Source organism: Haliotis rubra, unplaced genomic scaffold (assembly GCF_003918875.1).
Source record: "Haliotis rubra isolate DU_JTF1 unplaced genomic scaffold, ASM391887v1 Scf46, whole genome shotgun sequence".
Taxonomy (NCBI): Eukaryota; Metazoa; Mollusca; class Gastropoda; order Lepetellida; family Haliotidae; genus Haliotis; species Haliotis rubra.
In genome coordinates this window covers 1,437,855-1,459,389 of record NW_025767146.1, presented here as the reverse complement: position 1 = coordinate 1,459,389, position 21,535 = coordinate 1,437,855, and the positions used below count along the sequence as shown (strand labels likewise).

The 21,535-nt window shown below is 44.0% G+C and overlaps 1 protein-coding gene across 5 annotated transcripts in view; it reads right to left on the bottom strand.

Annotated features, from left to right (window-relative positions):
* LOC124290186 (neuronal acetylcholine receptor subunit alpha-10-like) overlaps positions 1-20,927 on the bottom strand; it is a 200,625-nt gene extending 179,698 nt beyond the window's left edge. For all 5 annotated transcript variants that reach the window (XM_046726881.1, XM_046726886.1, XM_046726882.1 and 2 more), the window contains exon 1: positions 20,849-20,927. The gene's annotated coding sequence lies outside the window, so the exon portion shown is untranslated. The remainder of the gene's footprint in view (positions 1-20,848) is intronic.
* Positions 20,928-21,535: the final 608 nt, after the last annotated feature.

Sequence of the window (21,535 nt, the reverse complement as noted above, 5' to 3'; positions counted from 1 at the left end):
ATAAGGTTGTAGAGTTAAGGATGTGGATGTGGATGTGACGATAAGGTTGTAGTTAACAAGGGGGTGGATGTGACGATAAGGTTGTAGTCAACAAGGATGTGGATGATGGACGATAAGGTTGTAGTTAACAAGGAGGTGGAGGTGACGATAAGGTTGTAGTTAACAAGGCGATAAGGTAGGAGGTGGATGTGACGATAAGGTTGTAGTTAACAAAGATTGGATGGATGATATGGTTGTAGTTAACAAGGATGTGGATGTGACGATAAGGTTGTAGTTATCAAAGATGTGGATGTGACAATAAGGTTGTAGTAACAAGGAGGTGGATGACGATAAGGTTGTAGTTAACATAAGGTGGATGTGACAATAAGGTTATGATTAACAAGGATTGGATGTGACGATAAGGTTGTAGTTAACAAGGAGGTGGATATGACGATGTTGTGGTTAACAAGGATGTGGGTGTGACGATAAGGTTAGTTATCAAGGATGTGGATGTGACGATAAGGTTGTAGTTAACAAGGAGGTGGATGTGACGATAAGTTAAACAAGAGAGGTGGATGTGACGATAAGGTTGTAGTTAACACGGATGTGGGTGTGACGATAAGGTTGTAGTTAACAAAGAGGTGGGATGTGACAATGTTAACAAGGGGGTGGATGTGACGATAAGGTTGTAAGGAGGATGGATGAGGACGATAAGGTTGTAGTTAACAGGAGGTGGAGGTGGATAAGGTTGTAGTTAACAAGGAGGTGGGTGTGACGATAAGGTTGTAGTTAACAAGGGGTGGATGTGACGATAAGGTTGTAGTTAACAAGGATTGGATGTGACGATATGGTTGTAGTTAACAAGGATGTGGATGTGACGATAAGGTTGTAGTTAACAAGGATGTGGATATGACGATAAGGTTGGAGGTGGATGTGACGATAAGGTTGTAGTTAACAAGGAGGTGGATGTGACGATAAGGTTGTAGTTAACAACGATAAGGAGGTGGATGTGACGATAAGGTTGTAGTTAACAAGGATGGTGGTGGACAGGAGTGGAATATGATAAGGAGTTAACAAGGATGTGGATGTGACGATAAGGTTGTAGTTATCAAGGATGTGGATGTGACGATAAGGTTGTATGGATGGATGTGACGATAAGGTTGTAGTCATCAGGATGTGGATGAGAGGTGGATATGTGGACAGGGGTGGATGTGACGATAATGGTTGTAGTTAACAAGAGATGTGGATGTGACAATAAGGTTGTAGTTAACAAGGAGGAGATAGGTGGATGTGACGATAAGGTTGTAGTTAACAAGGAGGTGGATGTGACGATAAGGTTGTAGTTAACAAGGAGGTGGATGTGACGATAAGGTTGTAGTTAATAAGGATGGATGTGACGATGTTGAGTTAACAAAGGAGGTTATGACGATTAGGTTGTAGTTATCAATGTGGATGTGACGATAAGGTATGAAGTTAACAAGGAGGTGGATAAGGTTGTAGATAACAAGGAGGTGGATGTGACGATAAGGTGATAAGGTTTAGTTAACAAAGGAGGTGGATGTGACGATATGGTTGTAGTTAACAAGGATGTGGATGTGACGATGATAAGGTTGTAGTTAAGGTTGAGTTAACAAGGAGGTGGATGTGACGATATGGTTGTAGTTAACAAGGAGGTGGATGTGACGATAAGGTTGTAGTTAACAAGGAGGTGGATGTGACGATAAGGTTGTAGTTAACAAGGAGGTGGATGTGACGAAATGTTTGTAGTTATCAAGGATGTGGATATGACGATATGGTTGTAGTTAACAAGGAGGTGGATGTGACGATAAGGTTGTAGTTAACAAGGAGGTGGATGTGACGATATAGTTTGACGATGGATGGTTGTAGTTAACGATAAGGAGGTGGATGTGACGATAAGGTTGTAGTTAACAAGGAGGTGGATGTGACGATAAGGTTGTAGTTAACAAGGAGGTGGATGTGACGATAAGGTTGTAGTTAACAAGGATGTGGATGTGACGATAAGGTTGTAGTTAACAAGGAGGTGGATGTGACGATAAGGTTGTAGTTAACAAGGATGTGGATGTGACGATAAGGTTGTAGTTAACAAGGGGGTGGATGTGACGATAAGGTTGTAGTTAACAAGGAGGTGGATGTGACGATAAGGTTGTAGTTAACAAGGATGTGGATGTGACAATAAGGTTGTAGTTATCAAGGATGTGGATGTGACGATAAGGTTGTAGTTAACAAGGAGGTGGATGTGACGATATGGTTGTAGTTAACAAGGATGTGGATGTGACGATAAGGTTGTAGTTAACAAGGAGGTGGATGTGACGATATGGTTGTAGTTAACAAGGAGGTGGATGTGACGATATGGTTGTAGTTAACAAGGGGGTGGATGTGACGATATGGTTGTAGTTAACAAGGAAGTGGATGTGACAATAAGGTTGTAGTTAACAAGGAGGTGGATGTGACGATATTGCTGTGGTTAACAAGGATCGGATGTGACGATAAGATTGTGGTTAACAAGGAAGGAGATGTAACGTTAAAGTTGAGGTGAACAAGTTGGCTGTAAGGATAAAGTTCTAGTTAACAAGTTGGCTGTAAGGATAATATTGTGATTAACAAGGTGGCTGTAAGGATAAGGTTGTGGTTAACAAGATGGCTGTAAGGATAAGATTGTGGTTAACAAGGTGGCTGTAAGGATAAGGCTGTGGTTAACAAGGTGGCTGTAACGATAAGGCTGTGGTTAACAAGGTGACTGTAAGGATAAGGCTGTGGTCAACGAGGTGGCTGTAAGGATAAGGCTGTGGTTAACAAGGTGACTGTAAGGATAAGGTTGTGGTAAACAAGGTGGCTGTAAGGATAAGGCTGTGGTTAACAAGGTGGCTGTAAGGATAAGGTTGTGGTTAGCAAGGTGGCTGTAAGGTTAATATTGTGGTTAACAAGTTGGCTGTAAGGATAAGGCTGTGGTCAACAAGTTGGCTGTAAGGATAAAGTTGTAGTTAACAATTTGGCTGTAAGGTTAATATTGTGGTTAACAAGGTGGCTGTAAGGATAAGGCTGTGGTTAACAAGGTGGCTGTAAGGATAAGGTTGTGGTTAACAAGGTGGCTGTAAGGATATGGCTGTGGTAAACAAGGTGGCTGTAAGGATAAGGTTGTGGTTAACAAGGTGGCTGTAAGGATATGGCTGTGGTAAACAAGGTGGCTGTAAGGATAAGGCTTTGGTTAACAAGGTGGCTGTAAGGATAAGGTTATGGTTAACATGGTGACTGTAAGGATAAGGCTGTGGTAAACAAGGAAGTGGGTATCACAGTACGGGTATTGTTTACACGGAAATGGATGTCACGGAAAGGTTATGGTTTTACAAGAAATGGGGATGTTGCTGAAAGTTTAAGGTTTAGATGCGGATGAAACTGTTACAGAAAGTGTATTGTTTCAAGAAATGTGAACATCATAACATGGAGCTCATTATTTCGTATTTACGTGAACAGATGGAGCGTTCCAGGAAGCGATCACTCACACTGTTGTAAGTCTATGTTAAGTGTGCAATCTACGATGATCTTAGTGCTTAGATAGCTTTGTGGAACGGAGCCCAAGGTGGAAGCTGCAGTGGAATGCTTCCTACTCTACTCACGTCAAGCCACAGTCCCATCTTCGAGACAGCACAACCTCTCGTCTTATCTGTCGCCCTTAAAGTACCCAACTAAGGATGGCAGGAGCTTGCTCTCGGTCTCTTCTTGTCAAACGAGATTTGTTTACATATCAGCTATAGCGGAGTGTGACGCTCTGCTGTCTATTTACTACGATCAGCACGTATTATAGGGTAGTCTTTTCTATTAAGGCGGATCAAATATTCATTCCTTAAATAATTATCAATTTTCCACAGCAGACAAAGTGATTTTGCGTCTAACACTTGCATTAAGTGCTTGAGTTATTACTGAATAGCTGTCGAATATGTGTTTTTATTTGTAGACTGTTGATGGCGATCCACTTTAAGAGTGTTAACTCCGCGGTAATAAGCCTTGTCACAGTATGTTCGATGACAGGATCTACCTCCCGCTGACTGGGCGGTAGGACAGTAACTTGGTCACTGATGCTGATATTAAGGACCTTCATCGTTTCAGTGCTGCAGCTGGGTTGCACCACAGTCTCGGTAAATCATTACTGTTGCTGCGAACGCTTCGAACTATACTTGTCGTAAGGTCATTCCCCATAGGCAATATTGTAATGCTGTGATCGTAGAACTGCGGTCGTTTTGCTAAATGAGGCGGATGTCAATAGCGTTTGTCGTAGGTGCTTATTATTGGTCAACACGGCTGATCAACATTATTGACCATTCCATCTAATCTCTACAGCCAAGCCAGTTGATCTCTGTTGGACAACCCATGTAATCTCAACGGTACAACCCACCTTGTCTTTGTTGGGCCACCAACTTAATCCCAACTGAACAACCCAACTGCTCTATCTGAGCCAGTTCAACTAACTCGCCTCAACTGGTAATGTCAACTGATCTCATCAGGAATATGTTTTCTTAACGGATCTTAGAAACCTCACCTCAACCAATACCAAGAGGACATATCAGCAAATCTCAGTATGCTGTCTCAAATAATCTCAAAAATCCCAATATGAGTTCATATCAATATCTCTTATTTACTTATCTCAGTGGCTCAACTTTGCAGCCATGCTAAACTGATCTCTGAAGGCCAAGTGTGACAGTCTCGTGAACCTTCTCATCTGGTCTCTTAGGATCAACCAAACTTATCAATAGGTCATCTCAACGGATATCACTAGCTCATCTGAACTGACCAAAATGTCATCTCAACTGATCAAAAGGGCAGCTCAACTAATCAAAATGTCATCTCAAGTGATCAAAAAGACATATCAACTGACCTCAGTAGGTCATCTCAACTGATCCAAAGGTCATCTCAACTGATCAATAGGGCACCTCAGCTGATCTCAGTAGGTCATCTCAACTGATCAAAAGGTCATCGCAACTGATCAATAGGGTATCTCAACTGATCAAAAGGTCATCGCAACTGATCAATAGGGTATCTCAACTGATCAAAAGGTCATCTCAACTGATCAGTAGTTCATCTGATCTCAATGGGCCATCTCACATGCTTAACAAGCTTTTCAAGGTCTCATGTTTCAGACAGTTAAACTCTACTGGACAAGCTACGTCAACAGGACAACACAGTTCTACTGTATGACATGGGAGTCCCATACGATGTCATAATAGCAGAAGTTTGTCAATTTTCATTGATATTATTTTGTTTGTTGTTTTTGTCAAGTTCAAATTATTACATCTGACGGTCAAGGGCACAGTGGGTGAGTTAGACTCATTGTTCTTGAGATAGGTTATTTAATGTAGATATGTAATTGGGAATAAAGCCAGTATGGTATTCGAACTCTCCAGCAGCAGATTTTTATACGGTTAGTAGACAGCGATCTGAATGTTTCCGGCACTGAGTCGCCGGCTTTCCATCTTGCTTCAGTTTATTCGACCTTCATTCGACATCTTACAGTTTGTTGGCAGCAAATTCGAGAACAATGAAAACGAAAGACAGTTTTCCAACTGACTTTCGGTGAGATGAAACATCAGCTTTTTGGGGGCACATATTATTTCACACGTTTCAGACTCTATCAGACTCGTTACCCGCGAATTAACAGCAACATTGAATTGTAGGGCTGATCATGACATTATCCAAAACGCCAGATGATCGCGCCATATTGTGTTTTAGCAATCTTGAAGACTTTCCGTGAATGATGAAACCTTACATGCTAGTTAACGTCAAGTCTTCTATTTTCAATAAATATCATGACTATGTGGAATGAATCTAGGATATAGATAGATATCCACGTGGCAAATCTCTTTCACTTTTCAATCGTAACCGTGCCCAACGCCAGAGCCACACCTATCATGTTCCCTGGCCCTCTGCAAGCCCTACTCTGGACGTACATTTCGCCCATACACAAGGCTTAAGCCGAGCCTGTTCCTCCGACCAACTATAACCAATAGGCTTGATAGATACCTACCTACCCTGTCGTCCTACACTCACTGTTACCCACAATCCAAACACACCTAGTGTCTTATAGTCGTCAGCGGCATGCCAACTGCAGTTTCATCACTACATCGCTGGTTACATTCTTCCATAACCACTGCATCACTGGCTACATTATTCCATTCCCACTGCATCACTGGTTATATTCTTCCATACCCACTGCATCACTGGTTAGATTCTTTCATACCCACTGCATCAATGGTTACATTCTTCCATACCCACTACATCACTGGCTACATTCTTCCATACCTACTGCATCACTGGCTACATTATTCCATACCCACTGCATCACTCCTTAAATTCTTCCATACCTACTGAATCACTGGTTACATTATTCCATACCCACTGCATCACTAGCTACATTCTTCCATACCTACTACATCACTGGTTACATTATTCCATACCCACTGCATCAATGGTTACATTCTTCCATAACCACTGCATCACTGGTTACATTCTTCTATAACCACTGCATCACTGGCTACATTATTCCATACCTACTGCATCACTGGTTACATTCTTCCATAACCACTGCATCACTGGCTACATTATTCCATACCCACTGCATCACTGGTTACATTCTTCGATACCTACTGCATCACTGGTTACATTCTTCCATACCCACTGCATCACTGGCTACATTATTCAATACCCACTGCATCAATGGTTACATTCTTCCATACCCACTGCATCAATGGTTACATTCTTCCATAACCCCTGAACACTGGTTACATTCTTTCATATCCACTGCATCAATGGTAACATTCTTCCATACCTACTGCATCACTGGTTACATTCTTCGATACCTACTGCATCACTGGTTACATTCTTCCATACCTACTGTATCACTGGTTACATTCTTCCATACCCACTGCATCACTCCTTACATTCTTCCATACCCACTGCATCACTGGCTACATTCTTCCATACCTACTGCATCACTGGCTACATTCTTCCATACCCACTGCATCACTCTTGATATTCTTCCATACCTACTGCATCACTGGTTACATTTTTCCATACCTACTGCATCACTGGTTACATTCTTCCATACCCACTGCATCACTGGCTACATTCTTCCATACCCTCTGCATCACTGGTTACATTCTTCCATACCCACTGCATCACTGGTTACATTCTTCCATACCTACTGCATCACTGTTGATATTCTTCCATACCTACTGCATCACTGGTTGCATTCTACCATACCCACTGCATCACTGGTTACATTCTTCCATACCTACTGCATCACCGATTACATTCTTCCATACCCACTGCATCACTCCTTACATTCTTCCATACCTACTGCATCACTGACTACCTTCTTCCATACCTACTGCATTACTGGTTACATTCTTCCATACCTACTGCATCACTGGCTACATTCTTCCATACCCACTGCATCACTGGTTACATTCTTCCATACCCATTGCATCATTGGTTACATTCTTCCATAACCACTGCATCACTGGTTACATTCTTCCATACCTACTGCATCACTGGTTACATTCTTCCATTCCCACTGCATCACTGGTTACATTCTTCCATACCTACTGCATCACTGGTTACATTCTTCCATACCCATTGCATCACTGGTTACATTCTTCCATATCCATTGGATCACAGATTGCATTCCTCCATACCCACTGCATCACTGATTACATTATTCTATACCCACTGTAGTTTCATCACTACTTCACTAATTGTATTCCTCCATACTCACTACATCACGGGTTACATTCCTCTATACTTGGGTCCCTGATTACATTCCACCACACCTACTGCAGTTTCCCCACTGCAACGTTGCAAACATTCCCCATGTACACAACTGACACAGTCTTACCCAGACCGGCTTCTTAACATTCTACCATCAACGATAACCCTATGTAAATGAAGTTATGCCCCTATTGTCTGTTGAATGGTCTTGGTATATCGCCTTTCAGGAGCATGAATGACCAGGCGTTTGCTAACAGGGGGCTGCGTTGGTAAAGCTGACATGCAAAGCACCAAGCAGGGCGGAACTCTCCTCTGCCACACTGGAGGATCAATTGCCCACTAGGATTGATAATCTGACATAGACGCTTTTCCCTCGATGACCTTGACGGGCGGGCGGAGTATTTATATTCGGTCCATTCACTTGACTTGGAGGGGGATGGGATGGCCTAATGGGCCCACTACCTCCAGCTTGGCTACCTCTCTTCGACGTCCTCACATGGAAAACCCACATACATCAGTGAAGTTTGAAGTCCGGTCTCGAAAGCATGTTCCTTCTGCCGTCTTTTCAATGTTAACATGTGTCTGAGACTCGGCGTAATAGCCCTGACGCACACATTTTCTTCATGGTTGCTTCTACAGAGAAATTCATTGGAATCTTTTCATTTGCGTTTTCCATGCAGTGATTGAAACTGGTTCACATTAACTGGGCCTAAATAGACATATAAAGCCTTACACCCACTAAAGTTACATCGAAAATAACAGTTATAACGGAACTCCTATGAAGCCGAAAACGAGTAGTATTGATCTAACTGTACCGTTGCTTCCGTGTTGATGCAGTGCGGCTGGCAATGTATTCTTCTAACCAGAAACATCGAACCAGTACATGACCCTTGACTCCCAATCTCCCCGAGCCACCCCCCTCGAAATACAATCTTTACAATCATGGACTATGATATGAGATTATACTGGCATTTACAAACATATCTTGTCATATGCAAGGGGACGAGTGAGTGTTGTTTTACTCCGCCTTTAGAAGTACAGCATCCATGTCACAGCTAGGGCAACAGCTGGAAGTCATACATGCAGGGAGTCGAACCCGAAACCTATCGAGCCAGTGTTTTACCGACAGCTCACCCGCCAGTCCCAGTTGCCACGTGTAACACATGCTCAGTCTCAACCATAGACCTTTAACATGTTATTTAAGGAGAGACTTATGTGCCACGAAGCACCAAAATAACACTTATTAACTCTGATGACAAACGCGTAGAAGTACAGCATCCATGTCACAGCTAGGGCAACAGCTGGAAGTCATACATGCAGGGAGTCGAACCCGAAACCTATCGAGCCAGTGTTTTACCGACAGCTCATCCGCCAGTCCCAGTTGCCACGTGTAACACATGCTCAGCCTCGAACATACAACTTTAACATGTTATTTAAGGAGAGATTTATGTGCCACGAAGCACCAAAATAACACTTATTAACTCTGATGACAAACGCGAGGTAACTGTGTGTGATATTACCTCGGACAAACGCTTGTGTGTAGGGTGTTTAGTACAGTGGAAGATGGTACCAAACATTATGTCCGTTGAAATGACCACATCGAGGATAGTAATACATACCGGGGATACATACAGTACCAGCCTCTGACACACAGATTAGCCCTACCCTGAGTCTACATACCGGGGATACATACAGTACCAGCCTCTGACACACAGATTAGCCCTACCCTGAGTCTACATACCGGGGATACATACAGTACCAGCCTCTGACACACAGATTAGCCCTACCCTGAGTCTACATACCGGGGATACATACAGTACCAGCCTCTGACACACAGATTAGCCCTACCCTGAGTCTACATACCGGGGATACACACAGTACCAACCTCTGACACACAGATTAGCCCTACCCTGAGTCTACATACCGGGGATACACACAGTACCAGCCTCTGATACACAGATTAGCCCTACCCTGAGTCTACATACCGGGGATACATACAGTACCAGCCTCTGATACACAGATTAGCCCTACCCTGAGTCTACATACCGGGGATACAGACAGTACCAGCCTCTGATACACAGATTAGCCCCTACCCTGAGTCTACATACCGGGGATACAGACAGTACCAGCCTCTGACACACAGATTAGCCCTACCCTGAGTCTACATACCGGGGATGACAGTACCAGCCTCTGACACACAGATTAGCCCTACCCTGAGTCTACATACCGGGGATACAGACAGTACCAGCCTCTGACACACAGATTAGCCCTACCCTGAGTCTACATACCGGGGATACAGACAGTACCAGCCTCTGACACACAGATTAGCCCTACCCTGAGTCTACCCTGAGTACTACATACACGGGGATACATACAGTACCAGCCTCTGATACACAGATTAGCCCTACCCTGAGTCTACATACCGGGGATACATACAGTACCAGCCTCTGATACACAGATTAGCCCTACCCTGAGTCTACATACCGGGGATACATACAGTACCAGCCTCTGACACACAGATTAGCCCTACCCTGAGTCTACATACCGGGGATACATACAGTACCAGCCTCTGACACACAGATTAGCCCTACCCTGAGTCTACATACCGGGGATACATACAGTACCAGCCTCTGACACACAGATTAGCCCTACCCTGAGTCTACATACCGGGGATACATACAGTACCAGCCTCTGATACACAGATTAGCCCTACCCTGAGTCTACATACCGGGGATACATACAGTACCAGCCTCTGATACACAGATTAGCCCTACCCTGAGTCTACATACCGGGGATACATACAGTACCAGCCTCTGATACACAGATTAGCCCTACCCTGAGTCTACATACCGGGGATACATACAGTACCAGCCTCTGATACACAGATTAGCCCTACCCTGAGTCTACATACCGGGGATACATACAGTACCAGCCTCTGATACACAGATTAGCCCTACCCTGAGTCTACATACCGGGGGGATACATACAGTACCAGCCTCTGATACACAGATTAGCCCTACCCTGAGTCTACATACCGGGGATACATACAGTACCAGCCTCTGATACACAGATTAGCCCTACCCTGAGTCTACATACCGGGGATACATACAGTACCAGCCTCTGATACACAGATTAGCCCTACCCTGAGTCTACATACCGGGGATACATACAGTACCAGCCTCTGACACACAGATTAGCCCTACCCTGAGTCTACATACCGGGGATACATACAGTACCAGCCTCTGACACACAGATTAGCCCTACCCTGAGTCTACATACCGGGGATACATACAGTACCAGCCTCTGACACACAGACCCTGAGTCTACCCTACAGTACCAGCCTCCTGAGTCTACATACCTGGGATACATACTGGGGATACATACAGTACCAGCCTCTGATACACAGATTAGCCCTACCCTGAGTCTACATACCGGGGATACATACAGTACCAGCCTCTGATACACAGATTAGCCCTACCCTGAGTCTACATACCGGGATACATACAGTACCAGCCTCTGATACACAGATTAGCCCTACCCTGAGTCTACATACCGGGGATACATACAGTACCAGCCTCTGATACACAGATTAGCCCTACCCTGAGTCTACATACCGGGGATACATACAGTACCAGCCTCTGATACACAGATTAGCCCTACCCTGAGTCTACATACCGGGGATACATACAGTACCAGCCTCTGATACACAGATTAGCCCTACCCTGAGTCTACATACCGGGGATACATACAGTACCAGCCTCTGATACACAGATTAGCCCTACCCTGAGTCTACACACCGGGGATACATACAGTACCAACCTCTGACACACAGATTAGCCCTACCCTGAGTCTACATACCGGGGATACATACAGTACCAGCCTCTGACACACAGATTAGCCCTACCCTGAGTCTACATACCGGGGATACATACAGTACCAGCCTCTGATACACAGATTAGCCCTACCCTGAGTCTACATACCGGGGATACACACAGTACCAACCTCTGACACACAGATTAGCCCTACCCTGAGTCTACATACCGGGGATACACACAGTACCAGCCTCTGATACACAGATTAGCCCTACCCTGAGTCTACAGGCAACCTCTAAACGAATTGACATTCATTATTCTGAAAAATTACACTCGTGAGTATAGAGAATTCCCAAAAGGAGTGTACATTTATTACTCTAAAATACAGAGATCCTTATCTTGAAAGTAAACGAGAAGTTCACTCTGTCGCTAAAGGGAAGGCACATCCTTATCCTATGTGTGTGACTGAAGGTCCAGGTATATACCGCTACAGATTGCTGTGTGAATGAAGATATAATGTGTAACATCTTGTTGTTCGCGAACTAGGATATATAACTGGGGCGTATATATTATTGATTAATCAAGATGTGTCGTTTTTTAATCAGAATTTATGAAGTCATGTCGGTAAATTGGGATATAAAACATTATGTTATTGGTGAACTAGGAATTATGATGTCCAGTTGGTGCAATAAGTTATAAAACATCATATAGTTTGGTGAATCAGGTTGTATAACAACATTTTGATGATGAATCAGATTATATGGCACTTGGTGAATCTAAATTCAGCGTACAACATAATTGTGTTGATAAATCAAGATATATACGTCCTAAACGTCTTATATACGACATTTGGCATAATGCCTGGCGAATCAGTATATAAAGCATAACGTCATGTAAATCAAGATATGGAGATGTATCCTTTTGTTGATAGATGAGAATATGAAGTATCACGTTGCCTTGTACTTGAAGAAAGTGCAGCAAATAGTGTTAAAAAAGTGTAACTTAAAACATATTGTACAATTTTTTGCCTACAAATGTATACGAATTCATGTCATTCTGTAAGCAACAGCCAGAAACAATTGTTCAGTACAGAGTGAATGTTACCACGTTAAAGAACCATGCAGATAACTGACCATAATCCCTAAATCTTTAGCTGTTCGGAAAAGTGAATTCACAGGAGAAAATATACTGTTTCCTGGCCAGAATAGAAATTCTTTAAATGCTATCTCTTAACTGGTAAAACAAGTCATATAAGCTCACAGAAAAGACCAACAAGGACCACGTATCAAGCAGACACAAAAGGCGATGCCTAAATATTATGAAGCCAGAATGTAGATAACATTTTCAGAGTGCTCCCAGAGTAATTCATGGTCAACGTTCATTTGCCTTTGCCGCTGCCTCATGTGGGAACCCTCTTCCTCAGATGATTCGTCTTTCAGAATCCCTGTCAACCGTCAAAACAAGCCTTAAAACCCATCTCTTCAGACAAGTATTTCTGCTCTGTATCTTCCCACAACTCTGCGCTTAGAGCATGCATTGAGCATGGAATTAGCGCTATACAAATGGATTGTTATGTTATGTAACTGTTTTAGTATTTTGGTCATCTTACTATGGATTACTCAGGATGTACCGAAAACCACAAAATATTCTATCATTTCCAATTAATTGCGTGCATCAGGAAACTTAATATATAACATATTTTAGGAATGTTTATCTAATGCTTTTTCTTGACTCCAACATACATTTATATTATTAGCAACAAACAAGCATATACATTGTATCCTTGTACTTGCTGTGCTTGAATACGTGTGTGTGTGTTCATATATATGTATGTATATATCCATGTCTATGTATGTATGTGCCTGCACATAGATATATATAAAGAACACAATGCTGGTGACGAAGCAGAACACATAACATCCTCCTGTTTGGTGATTCGGTATAACATGTTGTCTTGTGAAAATTGGATTTAATACCATCATAATTGTCAGTGAAAAAGGATCCGAATATATGACTTAATGTTGTTTGGTGAATCAGGATATATAACATGATGTTGTTAGTGGATACGAATATATAACTTAATGTTGTTTGGTGAATCAGGATATATAACATGATGTTGTTAGTGGATACGAATATATAACTTAATGTTGTTTGGTGAATCAGGATATACTGGAGCAAATGGACTCTATAGGACCCACAGACAACTAATCCATTCTCCATATCACAACACAGTGCAACAAGGGGCAGGTGAAAAAAGCTGTGCACAAAAAAATCGAAACAATGCGTCTCTGCACTCTTGCAGAACCCCAATATACATCCTGGGCTCGTGTGCGAGAAGGTAAATAATCTCATAATGACGTGAAACCAAGATAGATTACATGTTAAGGCTGTGTATTGATTATATAATTACCACAAACGGAAACAAGCAGTCTTTATAAACTACAGATGGTAAAGTGTGAACTATCTACCACAGTGCATCATGATGTCAATAGCTAAGACGATTTCTCCAGTTTAGAGCCTTTGAACACGTTTTAGTTCACCTCTTTGATCAGGTAATGCATCTACTGATACAAATGGAAGACAAATGAGATTCGTTCATGACAAGTGGGAATGGCTCAGTCACAAAAGAAATTAATGCCAGGTTCGCTCAACCAAGCTTATGGCGCTCTGGTGTTGTGCTGGCAGGCGTCTTGCACTGGTACAGCAGATGGAATGATATCATTGGAACCAACAAATACCCATGTTTTTGCCCATATTGTATATATCCTGTTTTCTTGACAATGATGTGACATTTTATAGAATCCATTGCGTGGTGTGTCCCGTGACATGAATAAAACAACAACACAAAAGGAAACAAATAAAAGAAACAACAAATACGTTCGTGAGGAGTACTTAGTAACCCCACAATCTACTAAACGCTCATTTGAACATAGTACAGAATTCATGCATAAGGACATATTCAGCCCGTGAGTTAGTTCGTGTGGGTTTACTTTACTGGAGAGAGTAGGTTAAGAGTAACTGGAAATACACTGGTAATGCTTGAGTTTGTTCAGTGGTTTTGCTGACAAATTTGTGATGCTCGGGTAGGTTAAGTGTTATTAAAGACAGACAGTTGATGCTCGGGTAGGTTAAGTGTTATTAATGACAGACTGGTGATGTTCGGGAAGATTTAATGTTATTAAAGAAAGACAGGTGATGCTCGGGAAGGTTTAATGTTATTAAAGACAGACATGTGATGCTCGGGTACGTTAAGTGTTATTAAGGACAGACCGGTGATGCTCGGGAAGGTTAAGTGTTATTAAGGACAGACTGGTGATGTTCGGGAAGATTTAATGTTATTAAAGACAGACAGGTGATGCTCGGGAAGGTTTAATGTTATTAAAGACAGACAGGGGGTGCCCGGGTAAATCAAGTGTTATTAAGGACAGGCTGGTGATGGTCGGGAAGGTTTAATGTTATTAAAGACAGACAGGTGATGCTCGGGTAGGTTAAGTGTTATTAAGGACAGACTGATGATGCTCGGGTAGGTTAAGTGTTATTAAGGACAGACTGGTGATGTTCGGGAAGATTTAATGTTATTAAAGACAGACAGGTGATGCTCGGGAAGGTTTAATGTCATTAAAGACAGTCAGGGGATGCTCGGGTAAGTTAAGTGTTATTAAGGCAGATCGGTGCAGAAAGATACCCTGTAAATGAGTGTATTGCTGAGTATGTGAGATTCTGCGCACACGGTGCGTGATAACCGAAATGTATGTCAAATGCCGCTGACTGCGGCATTGACCAACATTCATTCACTCTATCGCCTTTCATCTCAAGTCAGTGCCCTGAGCTCTGTCCCGTCTAGTCTTGCATCTAACGTCACGGTCCTGTGTTCTGTTTCGCCTGGTCTTGTTTGCATCTAACGTCACTGTTCTGTGCTCTGACCCGTCTAGCCTTGCTTCTAGCGTCACTGTTCTGTGCTGTGACCCGTCTAGCCTTGCATCTCACGTCACGGTCCTGTGCTGTGTTTCGTCTTGTCTTGCATCCCACGTCACTGCCCTGCGCTCTGTCTCGCCTAGTCTTGCATCTCACGTCAATGTATGCCAAATCGGAATGAGTTTCAGTTACTCAGCGTCTTAACGTATGTGATCATATTTACCGAACAGGGATTGCGGTAAGTCATCAAATATTTAATTGCGTTATTAATACTTGATCATAAGGGAATACTTGTCACTGTGGTGGACTGCAACCAAACAACACACAAGTCAGCAGTGGTGACTGCTTCACAAACAAAAAAACGGAATGATTACAATTCTTAACATGATCCCTGATATTTGTTATAGAACGGTGTCCGATGATTTATTGATGGGTGATAGAAACACGCAGTATGTGCAACAGCTGGCGCAGAACTATTGGTATCACTATCTATTGGCTGTAACGTGAGGAAGATGATCTACAAGATAGGGTTTTGTCTTCTGAGACAGACAGACACGCATCACTGAGCATGGTCAGCTGGGAAGACTATTGTAAAACGTACATGTTCCAGCATGAATGAACATGACCCCGCGAAACAAACACGCGTGTCATGCTCGAGGAGCTCTGACTGATGTCAGGTGTCATATATCTGGAGCCCATATAGCTCTGGATGACGTCAGGTGTCATATACCTGAAGCCCATGTAGCTCTGGGTGATGTCAGGTGTCATATACCTGGAGCCCGTGTAGCTCCAACTGAAGTCAGGGGTCATACACCTGGAGCCCGTGTTGCTCCAACAGATGCCAGGTGTCATATACCTGGAGCCCGTGTTGCTCCGACTGATGTCAGGTGTGATATACCTGAAGCCCGTGTACCTCCAACTGATATCAGGTGTCATATACCTGGAGCCCGTGTTGCTCCGACTGATGTCAGGTGTCAAATACCTGATCCGCCTGTAGCTCCAACTGATATCAGGTGTCATATACCTGATCCCCCTGTAGCTCCAACTGATGTCAGATGTCATGTACCTGGAGCCCATGTTGCTCCGACTGATGTCAGGTGTCATATACCTGGAGCCCGTGTTGCTCCGACTGATGTCAGGTGTCATATACCTGAAGCCCGTGTAGCTCCAACTGATACCAGGTGTCATATGCCTGATCCCCCTGTAGCTCCAACTGATGTCAGGTGTCATGTACCTGGAGCCCGTGTAGCTCCGACTGATGTCAGGTGTGATATACCTGAAGCCCGTGTACCTCCAACTGATATCAGGTGTCATATACCTGGAGCTCGTGTTGCTCCGACTGATGTCAGGTGTCAAATACCTGATCCGCCTGTAGCTCCAACTGATATCAGGTGTCATATACCTGATCCCCCTGTAGCTCCAACTGATGTCAGATGTCATGTACCTGGAGCCCATGTTGCTCCGACTGATGTCAGGTGTCATATACCTGGAGCCCGTGTTGCTCCAACAGATGCCAGGTGTCATATACCTGGAGCCCGTGTTGCTCTAACTGATGTCAGGTGTCATATACCTGGAGCCCGTGTTGCTCCGACTGATGTCAGGTGTCATATACCTGGAGCCCATGTTGCTCCGACTGATGTCAGGTGTCATGTACCTGGAGCCCGTGTTGCTCCGACTGATGTCAGGTGTCATATACCTGAAGCCCGTGTAGCTCCGACTGATATCAGGTGTCATATACCTGATCCCCCTGTAGCTCCAACTGATGTCAGGTGTCTTGTACCTGGAGCCCGTGTAGCTCCGACTGATGTCAGGTGTCATATACCTGGAGCCCGTGTTGCTCCGACTGATGTCAGGTGTCATATACCTGGAGCCCGTGTTGCTCCGACTGATGTCAGGTGTGATATACCTGAAGCCCGTGTACCTCCAACTGATATCAGGTGTCATATACCTGGAGCCCGTGTTGCTCCGACTGATGTCAGGTGTCAAATACCTGATCCGGCTGTAGCTCCAATCGATATCAGGTGTCATATACCTGATTCCCCTGTAGCTCTGACTGATGTCAGATGTCAAGTACCTGGAGCCCATGTTGCTCCGACTGATGTCAGGTGTCATATACCTGGAGCCCGTGTTGCTATGACTCATTTCAGGTGTCATATACCTGAAGCCCGTGTAGCTCCGACTGATGTCAGGTGTCATATACCTGGAGCCCGTGTTGCTCCGACTGATGTCAGGTGTCATATACCTGGAGCCCGTGTTGCTCCGACTGATGTCAGGTGTCATATACCTGGAGCCCGTGTTGCTCCGACTGATGTCAGGTGTCATGTACCTGGAGCCCGTGTTGCTCCGACTGATGTCAGGTGACTGGAGCCCGTGATGTCGACTGATGTCAGGTGTCATATACCTGGAGCCCGTGTTGCTCCAACTGATGTCAGGTGTCATATACCTGGAGCCCGTGTTGCTCCGACTGATGTCAGGTGTCATATACCTGGAGCCCGTGTTGCTCCGACTGATGTCAGGTGTCATATACCTGGAGCCCGTGTTGCTCCGACTGATGTCAGGTGTCATATACCTGGAGCCCGTGTTGCTCCGACTGATGTCAGGTGTCATATACCTGGAGCCCGTGTTGCTCTGACTGATGTCAGGTGTCATATACCTGGAGCCCATGTTGCTCCGACTGATGTCAGGTGTCATATACCTGAAGCCCGTGTTGCTCCGACTGATGTCAGGTGTCATATACCTGGAGCCCGTGTTGCTCCGACTGATGTCAGGTGTCATATACCTGGAGCCCGTGTTGCTCCGACTGATGTCAGGTGTCATATACCTGGAGCCCGTGTTGCTCCGACTGATGTCAGGTGTCATATACTTGGAGCCCGTGTTGCTATGACTGATGTCTGGTGTCATACATGTATACCTAGATCTTGTATGGCTCTGGCTGATTTCAGATTTTATTTACCTGGATCATATGTAGTTTGATGCCAGTTGTCATATACCGAGTGTCTTCAACAACCCTGCAAGAGGAGTCTAGCGGAATCGGGTAGTGAAGACTTACTGGAGTTAATATGCATGTCATCGTATCCTTCAGTGAAGAATCGATGCCTATGATGCCAGTCACTTACAGATATTTCTGACAGCGTATTTTCAACAAAAAAGCAATTGCCAGATGTGACATGCATGGAGCTACTGTAGCACCAAGTATTGTCACGTGTTACTTTGTGCACCCTGGGCATCAATCCTGACATCAGTTAGACACATACCTATATACTCGACATTGTGTAGTTACACCTTCACAGGTGTCATATCGTGACAGGAGTTAGATACCTGGATACTGTGTAGCACAACCCAGTAACAGGTATCTGTATGTGTCTGACTGATGTCAGGAGTTAGATACCCTGATACCGTGTAGCACAAAAAAATTACAGGTATCTGTATGTGTCTGACTGATGTCAAGAGTTAGATACCTTGATACCGTGTAGCACAAAAAAATGACAGGTACCTGTATGTGTCTAACTGATGTCAGGAGTTAGATACCTTGATACCGTGTAGCACAACCCAATGGCAGGTACCTGTATTCCTGGATACCGTGAAGCACAACAAACTGACAGGTACCTGTATGTGTCTAACTGATGTCAGGAGTAAGATACCTGGATACTGTCAAGCATAACAAAATGACAGGTACCTGTATGTGTCTAACTGATGTCAGGAGTTAGATACCTGGATACTGTGAAGCACAGCAAAGTGACAGGTACCTGTATGTGTCTAACTGATGTCCGGAGTTTGATACCTGGATACTGTGTAGCACAACCCAATGGCAGGTACCTGTATGTGTCTAACTGATGTCAGGAGTTAGATACCTGGATACCGTGAAGCACAAAAAAATGACAGGTACCTGTATTTGTCTAACTGATGTCAGGAGTTAGATACCTTGATATTGTGTAGCACAACCCAATGACAGGTACCTGTATTTGTCTAACTGATGTCAGGAGTTAGATACCTTGATACTGTGTAGCACAACCCAATGACAGGTATCTGTATGTGTCTAACTGATGTCAGGAGTTAGATACCTTGATACCGTGTAGCACAACCCAATGGCAGGTATCTGTATGTGTCTAACTGATGTCCGGAGTTAGAAACCTGGATACCGTGAAGCACAGCCCAATGACAGGTACCTGTATGTGTCTAACTGATGTCAGGAGTTAGATACCTTGATACCGTGTAGCACATCCCAATGGCAGGTACCTGTATGTGTCTGACTGATATCAGGAGTCAGGTACCTCGTACCGTGTTGCGTAATATAATGTTTAATGTATCCAGCTATGGCTGCTATCAAGAGCCATGGTATATTTCTAGCAGAGTATACAACTTCATTACACTGGAAGCAACAACACTAACATACAGTTGGTGACAATTGCACACGTCTCGTGTTGCATGCAGTGAGCTACTTCACATACACACAACATAACACCGCATGCGTACAGTAGGTATATGCTATCTCAAAGAGATATTAAACTAAAGCCATGTACGCATTCGACCAGATTCAGATGCGTGTAACAGACCTAGTTTCAACAGGAACAGCAGCCTTTTACATAAATGTCATGTGACAAATCCTTGTCAGACATCCTTATATGTAGAAGACATATGATGTAAGGTCACACACCTACTGAAGTGTAAGGGTGTCTATCAGATTCACCGTGTACTGTGTACGGGAAGTGTATGCAAAGGGGCAGTCCGGAAGTAGTTTTAAGTAAAACGTTTAGATGAGGAGCTCGTCAAGGAAGAGGCGGAGTAGGTAAGCAGGAAACAGTCCTAAATGGAGGCTATGGTGGAAGGGTATTCCACAGAAAGGTCAGGACAAGACTCTCTTATAGCTGGCCTCATTACACAGCTCTGTCTTGTGAGACATGCTGACATTTACAGCACTGGTCTACGGTGTCAGTGTCTGGCTGAGACGCCCTGAGAGTACTCCTCCTCCAGATGTAAGAAGGCTGTAAGTGGAGCATTTCCTAAGACAATAAGCCAGTTAGTAACGGAATCAGCACCGCATTCACAGTGACACTCAATGCTTCAGTGATTCCGCAACAGAACCGATCGTTCAGTGTTGTTTATGCGGTTGTCGATTCCATGTCTTGATAGTCTTCATATGAGAGATAAACATCACGGAAGCCGGTATTTCCTCTGGATTGTGATGGTCACTATGATAATAACAAAGTGGAAGTCCTGAGTTGCCCCTAAACCGTAAACAAATGTCCTCGTCAAACGTACAGGCAGCTGTAGGAGCCGTTGATTATTTCCTGATAAGTCAGAAATCTAGACGCTGGGCTAAGTAACTCTGTGGCTGTATGAAGAGATTATATAAAACGGCTTACCGTGTATGTGATGGGGGAAATGAGAGGCCAGTGCCACGGCTTGCTATCTATACCTCCACCGCTCCACTGCCAGGCTCTACGCGATCAATGAGCTGGCTTGTTCACCACCAGGCATTTAGCACTGCGCATGCGTCAGCTGCCTTCTTCCACGAGGGTTACGGAGCACAAATCAAGAAAGTGCACGCGAGATTGTTTATGGAGACATTGTATCCAACATAAGGTTCGTTCTACCACAGATGGAGAACCCAAATGAATTCCTTCTCTCCGGCAGTTGGTTGTGCTGACATGATGCTTTTCGGGACTTGTTAAACTGACCATACTCGGCGGGGTTCAGCAGAGCAGGCAGAAGCAGTTGTCGATTATATTGGGCATGTTGAATCCCGGATGAATAAATGGGTGAAGCATCGTTGGAGGGTGTCCAAGTGTCCGAGGAAAATGTATATCTGTTTTGTAGTGGATTTGAAGTACTTCTTGAAGTCGATGAAAACACACTTGGAATGAATGTTTCTTCTCCCGTTCCAGAGAGTGTGTTGGTATAAGTGTCGTCTCGTGGTGACAGGGAGACAACTCACAAACGTTCTTTGTATAAACATACATATATATCTGTGTTGATGAGCATAACCTGTCCAAATGGAGAATCGTTTGAAAGACAAAATACTGGCGTGGGACTACGTGTTCATGTTGAAG